Source organism: Bactrocera neohumeralis, chromosome 4, assembly GCF_024586455.1.
Source record: "Bactrocera neohumeralis isolate Rockhampton chromosome 4, APGP_CSIRO_Bneo_wtdbg2-racon-allhic-juicebox.fasta_v2, whole genome shotgun sequence".
Taxonomy (NCBI): domain Eukaryota; kingdom Metazoa; phylum Arthropoda; class Insecta; order Diptera; family Tephritidae; genus Bactrocera; species Bactrocera neohumeralis.
Window position 1 is genome coordinate 46,974,004 of NC_065921.1, and position 12,309 is coordinate 46,986,312.

Genomic DNA, 12,309 nt, shown 5'->3' on the forward strand with positions numbered 1-12,309 from the left:
ATTATATATCCGAATCAGATGAAGAAGTTGTTGGAGCACAAGTTTCTGGCCAGGAAGATGTATATATATCGGAGACCGATGAAAGCAGTTCCGAAGACGTATATGACGAGCCTAGTAGCTCAAACGCAAAACGCGCTAAAAAATCGAAACCACCAAACTGGAAAGAAAATTACTTGCCCCCGTATTTAAGTGAAAACTTTCCATTTCAAGGAGACATGGAGCTTCCAAGTTTATTCGATGAATTAGAGACGCCAGCGGAGTTCTTTCAATTTTTCTTTGACGAAGATTTGATAAACTTTATAGTTGAACAATCGAACATACTTGCGCTGCAAAAAGACATAAATAAGCCGGCAAATATTACTAAGAGCGAAATAGAGCAATTTATAGGTGAGTTCAGCGTAAACACTGTGGAGGAACTTTGAAAATTTGCATTATTGGGATACTACAGTTGGCCAAGAATTTGTACGCACCATCTTGACTTGCAATAGATGGGAAAACATTAAACGCTTTTTGCATTTCAACAACAATGAGGATATGAAATCGCCAGGTGAAGATGGATTTGACAAGCTGTTCAAAGTTCAACCACTTCTAAATAAAATCCGTGAATAGGTGCTGCTCATACCAAAAGAGTAGCAACTGGTTGTGGATGAGCAAATAATTCCCACAAAGTGCCGACATCATCTAAAACAATACATTCCGGCCAAACCGCACAAATGGGGTTTCAAGAATTTTGTTTCAAGTGGAGTTTCAGGATTTAGCTACGATTCTGATATATGTATTTGCTGGAGCACAAAGTGATAAACATCCAGAGGGATCACCGAATCTGGGAATCAGCGGAAATGTTGTTACAAGGCTAGCAATCACTGTACCGAGATATCAAAATTATACAATTTTTTTTGACAACTGGTTTACCAGCCCCGGCCTCCAAGTGCATCTCATGAAAAGTGGTTTATTGTCTTTGGGTACGGTAAGACTTAATCGAGTCCCTAACTGTAAGATGCCGACAGAAAAGGAATTGAAAAAGTTGGGGAGAGGCAGCATGGTGGAGAAGATAACTAAAATCGACGGGGTCAAACTTGGCCTCGTTTCTTGGTTTGACAATAAGGTAGTAAATATTCTTTCAACTTTCGTTGGAAGCCAACCTATATCCACAAAGACACGTTTTAGTAAAAAAGAGAAAAAGTATATTGAAATTCATTCACCACAGTCTGTCGACGTTTACAATAGTTATACAGGCGGCGTAGACTTGCTTAATTCACTACTTGGTCTTTATAGAATTCAGTTACGCAGGTTTGGTACAAAAAGATTTTTTTCCACCTGATTGAGATGTGCCTTGTAAATTCTTGGATCTTGTGGCGCCGTAAGTCAGGGGAATTTATGCCGTTATTTAATTTCAAACTTGCAGTGAGCGAACATCTTTGCAAGGTAGGAAAATCCCGAAAACGAGGGCGTCCAATGGCATCGTTATCAAACTTTTCATCTCCGACAACAAGCAGAGAAGGCACCAAAAAGAGTAAGCGTCAAGACTTTCCTTTGAATTCTATACGTACCGACTGTATTGGACACTTTCCGAAATGGATGAAAAATAGACAACTTTGTCAAAATGACTGCTCATTCCGTTCGTATACTTTTTGTGAGAAATGAAATGTATTCTTGTGCTACAATGACAAATGAAACTGTTTCACACGCTTCCACACTGAGTAAAAGTAATACACTCCAAGCAACTTTGTATGCATAGAGAGCCATATAAGGCGGCTTTTATTTTCTGGTAAAATATGCATTGTAAAATATTTTTTTCTACAAATATATGTAAAAGGATTCAAAATAAACGTATATTATTATATATATATTAGTGGAGTTTTATTTTTTTTCATAAAGAAGATGGCCATGCGGTAGAGGGTTAATTAAATATTAAGATAATAACAATAACATGTCTGTTATATATTCCGAAAGATTTGAAGGAATTCAACTTGAAATAGTTCAATTTGTACGTACATGCTTGTGTGCTTTGATATAAAATACATATATAGAAAATATACATACATATGTATGTAAATTAGTTATATGCAGAGTCGTTTGCCTATTGTAAATATGCGAATCTGTAAGCATACATTCCTTAATATCGGAAATAGCATAATTTTTCTCATTTAACACGGAAGATGCTCAATTCTGCTATTTTCGTGTCCCCTGATGTTAAGCGGTAAAACACGCTAATAATTTTCTGTGGTGAAACACGCTCATCCGAAACAGTAAATATCCCAAAGTTGAAATATTCTCGACATCGTGAACATTCTCTATAAATATACGTTCTCTACTATCGATGGTGAGTTTCGTCCGATAGACCTGCTAACATTAACGAAGCTGTCAGCTCATTATCTATATTGCGACCAATTTTTTGACTTTAAGGAACGTCATCACAACAGCATTTACATATTCTTGACCGATACATAATCACCACGCTTCTCCTTCTTCCTAATTGGCGTAGACACCGCTTACGCGATTATAGCCGAGTTAACAACAGCGCGCAGGTCGTTTCTTCTTTTCGCTACGTGGCGCCAATTGGATATTCCAAGCGAAGTCAGGTCCTTCTCCACTTGGTCCTTCCAACGGAGTGGAGGTCTTCCTCTTCCTCTGCTTCCCCCGGCAGGTACTGCGTTGAATACTCTCAGAGCTGGGGTGTTTTCGTCCATCCGGACAACATGACCTAGCCAGCGTAGCCGCTGTCTTTTTATTCGCTGAACTATATCAATGTCGTCGTGTATCTCGTTCCATCGAATGCGATATTCGCCGTTGCCAATGCGCAAAGGACAATAAATCTTTTGCAGAACTTTTCTCTCGAAAACTCGTAACGTCGACTCATCGGTTGCTGTCATCGTCCAAGCCTCTGCACCATATAACAGGACGGGAATTATGAGCGACTTATAGAGCTTGGCTTTTGTTCGTCGAGAGAGGACTTTACTTTTCAATTGCCTACTCAGTCCGAAGTAGCACCTGTTGGCAAGAGTTATCCTACGTTGGATTTCCAGGCTGACATTGTTGGTGGTTTTTACGCTGGTTCCAAGACAGACGAAATTATCTACGACTTCAAAGTTATGACTGTCAACAGTGACGTGAGTGCCAAGTCGCGAGCGCGACGACTGTTTGTTTGATGACAGGAGATATTTCGGCTTGCCCTCGTTCATTGTCAGACCATTTTCTGTGCTTCCTTGTCCAGCCTAGAGAAAGCAGACCTAACGGCGCGGGTACTCGATAAGTTCTGCAGCTCGAATAATTTTCTCCAGCAGCAGATTGAAGAAGTCGCTTGATAGGAAATCGCCTTGTCTGAAGCCTCGTTTGATATCGAACAGCTCGGGGAGGTCCTTCCCGATCCTGACGGAGCTTTTGGTGTTGCTCAACGTCAGTTCACACAGCCGTATTAGTTTTGCGGGGATTCAGACATCGCGGCATATAGGCAGCGATGTTGAGGAGGCATATCCCGGTAGTTGGCGCAGATTCTGGGGTCTTCTTTTTCATGGACTGGGCAGAGCACTCTTAAATTCCAATCGTTGGGCATGCCTTCATCCGATCATATTTTGCAAAGAAGCTGATGCATGCCCCTTATCAATTCATCGCCGCCGGGTTTGAACAGCTCGACCGGTAATCCATCGGCCCCCGCCACTTTGTTGTTCTTCAGGCGGGTAATTGCTATTCGAACTTCTTCATGGTCCTGCAATGGAACGTCTGCTCCATCGTCGTCGATTTGGGAATCGGGTTCGCCCTCTCCTGGCGTTGTGCGTTCACTGCCATTCAGCAGGCTGGAGAAGTGTTCCGTCCATAATTTAAGTATGCTCTGGGCATCGGTGACTAGATCACGTTTGGGGGTTCAACAAGTGTATGCTCCGGTCTTGAAACCTTCTGTAAGCCGCCGCATTTTTTCAAAGAATTTTCGAGCATTACCCCTGTCGACCAGCTTATCAAGCCTTTCGTACTCACGCATTTCGGCCTCTTTCTTTTTCTGCCTGCAAATGCGTCTCGCTTCCCTCTTCAACTCTCGGTATCCATCTCATTCCGCACGTGTTGTGGTCGATCGTAACGTTGCGAGGTAAGCAGTCTGTTTTCTCTCCGCTGCGACACGGCACTCCACGTCGTACCAGCTGTTCTTTTGCACTTTCCGAAAACAAATTGTGTCGGTTGCAGCTGTATGCAAGGAGTTTGAGATGCCGTCCCACAGTTCCCTTATACCGAGTTGTTGACAAGTGCTCGTTCGGCTGTCTGTTATGATTGCAGCTTCTCGACGTCGAACCTTCCTTGTGTTTGTTGGCGTGCGTTTTTTGCTGCACAGAGGCAGATGCGAATCTTGGCTGCAACCAGATAGTGATCCGACTCGGTGTTAGGACCTCGGAGCGAACGCACGTCTAGAACACTGGAGACGTATATTCCGTCTATCACAACATGATCGATCTGGTTGGTGGCTTTTAGATCCGGAGGCAGCCAGGTAGCTTGATGTATCTTCTTGTGCTGGAATCTAGTACCACAGATAACCATATTTCGGGCCCCGGCGAAGTCGATCCGCCTCAACCCATGTGGAGATGTTTCGTCGTGGAGGCTGAATTTACCGACCGTAGTGCCAAACATGCCTTCTTTGCCCACCCTAGCGTTAAAGTCGCCAAGCACGATTTTGACATCGTGGCGGGGGCAGCTCTCATAAGCGCGCTCCAAGCGCTCATAGAAGGCATCTTTTCTCTAATCGTCCTTCTTAAAAGGAACATTAAAAAATGCATAATATGTCATTCTTTATTAGCTACCTAGGCTGACATCCAAGCTAAAATCGTAATTTTTAAATTGACCAAACCACTTTTAACACTTCGCTGAGTTGGAACATGCTCACAGTAAATTTCTAATACAGCGCAATGACTTTCGGTCGATGTTTTCTTCATATTAAAGTAGCGAAGAAAAGCTCCGCTCAAAACCTTTTTTTTTAAGCCCAAACTTCGACATATTTGAGTGAAAAAAAAATTTATTATTTACGTTTGAATGAATGACATATCCTGAAAAGGACGCACAAGGACTTACTTTTTCAACGCATCAATCGAGTATTGGTACAATGGAGTAATAAACAGGTTACACAATTTCTCAGCCAAATGCGCAAATATGTTCGTAATGGTTTACGCTGAACAGAGTATATATAATAAGTTTGTCGCACCTAAAAAGAAACTTCGGAATCCCTATAAAATATATAGGTATATGATTAGTATAACTACCTGAGTCGATTAAGTCATGTCCATCTGTCGGTCTCAAATTTTCAAATGTACTTTTTCTGCAAAAATCTGGTATTTTTTCGGAACAGCCGATATTGCCACTATAGCATATAACTGGAATACGTTTTCATTTGACTAGACATCTTCACCAAATTTAGCATGGGTTATAGTCCAAGGCAACCGCGCAATCTCAAAAAATTGTTCAGTTAGCGACACTATAACATATAACTCCCAGACAAACTGACCGATCAAAATCAAGTTGTTGTAAGAATTTATGACTTTTATAGCTTCGGAGCAACCGAATTTCTTGATCCTTTGCAATCAAATTTTTATCTTCAAAACAAATATATCTACAACTTTGAAAACCTTTTTCGAATAAAAAATTTTCCGCTTTATATAAGAGGCTTGAATTTTTTATACAAACTTTGCATTAAAAATTTTACGCAGTTAAATTTATGCACCAAATATACTGTACTCATATAACTAGTACATCATGTCGTTTGAGCAACACTGAATATGTTAATCACTTGGACAAATGGTCAGGCCATTTTATGTATAATTTTAATTACGTATAACTTTTAAAATAACGTTTTTGTGAAAAAAATGTTTGAAACTTTTTAGGGAAAATTTTCTTTTTGAATATTATTTCTGGTTAAATTCTTCAATATAAAGTAAAAAATGCTCCCATGCTGTATACAAGGGAAATAAAATATGATTGAGGCTCAGTTTGAATAAAAGAAAAAATTAAATTTAAATAATTTAAAATATTTAATTCATAAAAATTTCGCGGTTGCTTCATCATACCTTTATCTAACTTAGACTTATTGTGCCTTTGGATAAGTTTTCCCTTTGAATTCCGTTAATTAAGTAATAGTTTTCATGGTCCTTAGGTGAGTATGGAGTTTCCACATTGACAAAAGCTGCTTCTCCGATTTCAATCATAATTCCATAGAAAATGTTACAGATAGAAAAGATTAATCCGGACTATATAATAATCATCACATTCGTGTGTTCAACACAAACTTTAGTTCTTTGCTATTTTCCGTTAAATCTTAATACGCAGAATTTTAATACGACCTTTATTCAAAACCACAGATCCACTAAGATGAACTTGACTATGGCGCCTACAGCCATACAACCTGTAAGATCTGTATAGAATTACGCCACTGTTTAAATAATCCATTAGAAATCCACACAGCATTCAGTTCTATGCTCAAATGTACCGAATTTTATTAAGAATTAGAAAGCTCTACAATTTATATTTGCCAGCTTTTGTTGGTTGGGCTCAGTGGATCGGTCGGTCGGTAAGAAATATCACATTTCAATACACAAGTATAAATCTATTGTACTATTTGATGTAATTAGGTATCGTAAATGGTAAATTATAGGAATGGTGCATACCATATTTTAAAGAGATAACAAGTTTTGCTGTAATTAAGAATTAATCAGGGGTGTTGTGGAATCTGATAGTTGTCGGAATCAGAATTGAAACCGATCAAAAAACGTAGTAGGTGTCATGAATTCAGATATCATTGGTTTGATATTCGAAACAGAATTTGTATCGGATTTGGGTGTCACGGAAACCAATTTGATCGGTTTTGCTATTAGAAACAAAGCAAGAAGATAGTCGCTCACAGATTTGAAATGTAAGCTAAGAAATCAAGTCATTTTATTATTTCGAATTAATGTATCTTTATTTCTATAGAGGAAACAAAAGTATAGAACACGAAATGTCTTAATTATTGAGTTTTTGGACAAAAAATTCGGATATTTAAAGATATTAAATTTACAAAACGTAATAAATGTAATTTAACACCCAAATGCGTCCTTATTCATTCGATAAATGGTATCTCTTAAACTCTTTCTTTAATTCAGAACTCATTAAAAACTTTAATAGGATTGCTACCAAACGTATTCATTTACATGTTTTGTCACATTAGTACACAGCTGATTAGAATATTGGTTTTGCGTGTGTTCGAAAAGACGGAAATCCAATCAGATTCTGTGACACCAATGAAAATCAGAATTGGTTTGCAATTCTGTCTTGGATTCCACAACACCCCTGAATAAATGGAAAAATTCTACAGATTATCAAATAAATAAATATATAAAAATAGTTATCTGGATGACTAAAATGATAGAATTTTGTTGTGTGAGAATTAAAAGGACATTTCAAAATTATTGTATCTATATTTCAACGTCCATATCCATAGGTATTAAAAAAATCTCATCTGCGATTTTCAAACTATAAAATAACATGATTTAAGTACTCAAAATATTCAAGATTATTTGTTTTATATATTACGCCTAACGATGCTAAAACAACGAAAATCTTATTAGTAAAAACAAAACTATTAGCGCATTTGAATGACATCCTTTTGCGTGGGGAGATACAGGATTTTATAACGATGATAGCTGAAATGATTAAGCTTTGTTTTAACTCCAATTGAAGTACTACCCAAACTAACTTAGCTGACTCTGTACTAAACGCTAACCAACAATTGTTTATACGACATTTTAACTCGTTCCAACCTTGTGACTTTAGCGCACCCGTAAATTATTTTATAACTTAGAATGAGTGCATGTAAGGACATCTGGAGAGTTATGTATGTGCGATGCCTAGTGACAATTGCAGGCACACACATTTTGGGGTCACTTGTAGAAACATTTGAAAGCTACATAAATGTGCGCTTAGGAGACATAAAAATGGCACGTTGACGCTGAGCATTCCCATGAGCTGAACACCATCACACTGTTGTGGTTTTGACCCTCATAATTTGTAGTTGTATTGCTTGTCCATTTGTCCTTAAGCTTTGCTTTTCGTTGGTCAGAGTACATTTGGTTACTTATTTTAATGGGTTTTTAGCGCTCTGACATTAACTTTTGCTGCTACGCTCTGTTAGTGGATGCCGAGTGTAGACGAGCTAATATTGGAATTAAGATTTGAAAGTAATTAAATTGTTGCGGATTTTATTTTATATGGATTTTACTTTTTGTTATAACTTTTAGTTTCATTACAATTTACGATATATAAAAATTTACTTTAGTTTAAAAGCTTTACAACACAGCTATCGTAATTGACTTCAAATTTAAGGTTTTCATTATATTACATTACATTATTTTAAAGAAATTAAAAGATTTTAAAAACTAAGGTTAGTAATTGAACTTATAAGGTGTTAAATTAATTATATGTTTTATTATTTTAGGGAGAATTAAATTTTAATTTAGCTAAATTCGAATATTAGCGGGAGTTTTAACGAGTTTTCAATTAGAGCGCTAAAAAAGATTTTTTTTAATAAAACAAAAATGATTTGGGATATAAATTAAATTATTCTTGTCAAAGTTCATTCGATGGCATTGTGTATGGAACTTTATTTCTATCGCCTAGCCACCACGGGCACGCTTGCAGAAGTCTACTTGCAATACTCGTAGGATATTCATCAATCGTCGCTGGCTTGTTGGCGAAGCCATTCAGCCAGAAATGGGCATCATCGCTGAAGATGATTTTTCGATGAAAACCCGGATCATTTTCAAGTTGATGCTCAGCCCCGTTCACGAACATACGACGATTCTGATAGTCAAGCAGCTTTAATTCTTGTGTCACAAATATACCTTGAGAACGACGAGTGAGAGACTGATTTGGGTCTTTCTCAGTTGATATACTGGCGGCAGTAATATTCTCGATACCACGGACATTTCTTTATCTCATCCGATCTGACAGGACGGTTATGACGACCATAAATAGGATGAATCCGAATTTTGGTAGTAAATTTTAATAATTTCGACTCGTTGTTGGATCATATATCTTTCCATGATGAAATGACAAATCTTTTTAAAGAGAAATGTCAAAAGAGCGGGGAAAAATATGTTGGTTTTGCTGTCCCTATCGGTCTATTTTTGTAGCATCTCTATAGAAAAGCCTGATATAACGGGTGTTATTTTAGACGTGTAATTCTCACTACGGGAAAATGTTTTTCGTTATGATCTTTCCGAAAATTATTACTAGATTTATGCTTACTGCTCTCTTCCATTTCATTATGAACACTCTTATTCTACTTGGAACAAAGTTTTCAAATTTACTTAGCTTGACTTTTAAATTTCAGGATTTAGCAGTTCTGGTGCTGCAGTCTGGAAACTCACAACTTTATTTTGACATTTTTGTTGTTATACATTCAAAACGTTTTGATATACGATCTTTTTTGTATTACTTACAGTTACTTCAAAATTGCATCTCTTTGAATTAAATCGAAAACATTTTCGAGTGATTATTTTTTAAAACTTTCGATCTGGATTAACTCAACAATAGTAGCTTCATAAAGGGTCAGTGTTTACAAATTGGGGGTATCGAGGTCGTAGATTACTCCAAGACGAATTTTGTGAAGATCTGGAAACTATTGATGGTGTGCATAAAATAATGTTGCCAGATCTTCATGAGAGTTCTGGTGAAATAAAAACAACTACAGGCATAATTCGGACCAGAATACATTCAATATTGAGATCCCACACAATTTGTTGATCACTCAAAAAAGACTCATATTGATTAGTCGGGGAAATGTAGAAACAAAATCGATTCTGACCCAACCGCGCATTTTTATAACAAAATGGTAAGATCTAACCTTTTCAAAATATATCAAATTCATACTAGTACGGATATTCAATAGAAAATAAACACAAGAAAAAACGTTAACTTCGGCTGCATCGATGCTAATATACTCTTCACAGGTGCATTTCTTTTAGTAACTATGTGTTCAGTTTATACAGAAGCTATATGTTATAGTAATCCGATCTGAAAATTTTTTTCGGAGATTGTATTATTAATAAGAAATGCATGTCAAGTTTCATGAACATACAACGTCTTACGCGAAAATTTTCCATACAAGCCCTTGATTCCGATCGTTCGATTTGTATGGCAGCTATATGCTATAGTAATAAACCGATCTGAACAATTTCTTCCGATATAACATTAGTTCTATGAACAATAACTCATACGAAATTTCGTGAAAATATATCGTCAAATGAGGAAGTTTCCCGTGCAAACATCTGATTCCGATCATTCAGTTTGTATGGCAGCTATATGCTATAGTTAACCGATCTGAACAATTTCTTCGGACAACACATCAATATCTTAGAAAATAATCTATACCAAATTTCGTGAATATATCTTCTCAAATGCAAAAGTTTCCTATAGAAGAACTTTTTTCCGATCGTTCAGTTTGTATGGCAGCTATATGCTATAGTAAACTGATCTGAACAATTTCTTCGGACATTACATTGTTGCCCTGGAAAATAAGCTGTGCCAACTTTTGTGAAGCTAGATTGTCAAATGTGAAAGTTTACAAGAACTTGATTCTGATCGTTCAGTTTGTATTACAGCTATATGTTATAGTGGTCAGATATCGGCAGTTCCGACAAATAAGCAGCTTCTTGAAGAGAAAATGATGTTTGCAAAATTTCAAAACGATATCTTAAAAACTGAGAGACTAGTTCGTATATATATGTACAGACGGATAGACAGACAGGCTGATATGGCAAAATCGACACAGCTCAACATACTGCTCATTAATATATCTACTTTAAAGGATCTCCTACGCTTCCTTCTGGGTGTTGCAAACTTCGTGGCAAACTTAATATACCCTGTTCAGGGTATAATTATTTTAAATACATAAAAAAGTACAAAAATACAAGTTAGCATTTGATTTAATACCTCAATTCAAAGCTAAATAGACTCGTTGAAGCATTTCAACGAATCTTACATATATATATTATACATATTTGTATATGAATATATATCGGCAGATTCACTAATGCGGAGACTAAGCCGAAAATGTAGACACCAAAAATGGCAAACTTTCTTTTTTGTGGCAGTGACAAATCGAGAAACTTTTCACATTCAACTTGAACACTTTCGAAGCGACACGAATATTAAGCAAACATATTTACAAACAATCACGAGTACATGTGAATAGTTTTCTGTCAGCAGAGTTTCCTGGACATTGACAAATTCGAGCATCAGCCGAAGTATGTTGTTGATATGTTCAAGTATATTGTCATCACTATGACGTGTGATCTCTATTTCTTTTACATATACTCATACACTTGTTCATTTTCGTCTATGTATTCATTTTCATTCATTTTCTGTATTTATTAATTTTGAGTTCAAGTTTGTATTCAATGCTAACGTAAAAACAGTTGACAAGAAGTAATAAAACCGAAAGGTCCATTTGACAAGAAGCTGAGTGTCAAATATCAGAAGTGGGATGAACAAACTGTACCTATACAAGATGGACTACAATTTACTTAACATGGCGCAGTTGAAACAAGCACTGCAACAACTGAATCTTAAGGCGTGTGGCAACAAAGCGGAGTTAGTGGCCAGACTCCAGGAACTGAGCGGGGATATGGTTAGACCAGTCATAGAGTCCTTGATTCCAGTGGATACAGTAGGTGTCTCCAGGAGAGATGATGGTCAGGAGGAGCCGTCGAGGGGTGACGATAGGGTCAGAACGCAATTGGAAGTGCAGGTCAGTAATCTGTGTAGTGTTGTGGAGTCACTGGCCGCACAGTTGCAGGCTCTTCGTCCACCGATGCCGAATGTTCCAGACGCCGGCACATCTTTACACGCTAGCAACGTACCGTTAAGCGAGGCGCACATTTCACCATGTACATCGTACGCGCTGCCGCCGCAGCCACACATGCGGTCAGCGCCGCCGCCGATATTCTCTTTGTCATAAGGGCAACCGAGCACTCCACTAACACAACAGTATTCATACCAACAGTTTGGTATGCCCGTACAAACAACTTCAACGTTCGCTGCGCAGTCGCATGCAACAACACAATCAGATCATTACGCCAGAGCACACCATCTAACGGGGCCTCTGCGTACATGAACAGAACAGTGCCGTTGCTGTACCCTCCATGTTTGAGAGCGAGTTCATCGGTGGCAAGAGAGAGACGCGTTTATTCACCTAACGAAGTAGCATCAGTGTTGCCAGAGTTCGATCCATGCGACAACATCTATTCATCTGTACAATTCATCGAGAGAGTCGAGCAGCTGAGAAACTTGTATGGTTGG

The 12,309-nt window shown here is 37.7% G+C and overlaps 1 protein-coding gene across 5 annotated transcripts in view; it reads left to right on the forward strand.

The window, feature by feature from the left end:
* Window positions 1-12,309, forward strand: part of LOC126754631 (actin-binding LIM protein 3-like) — a 69,670-nt gene that overhangs the window by 17,599 nt on the left and 39,762 nt on the right. The window lies entirely within an intron of this gene.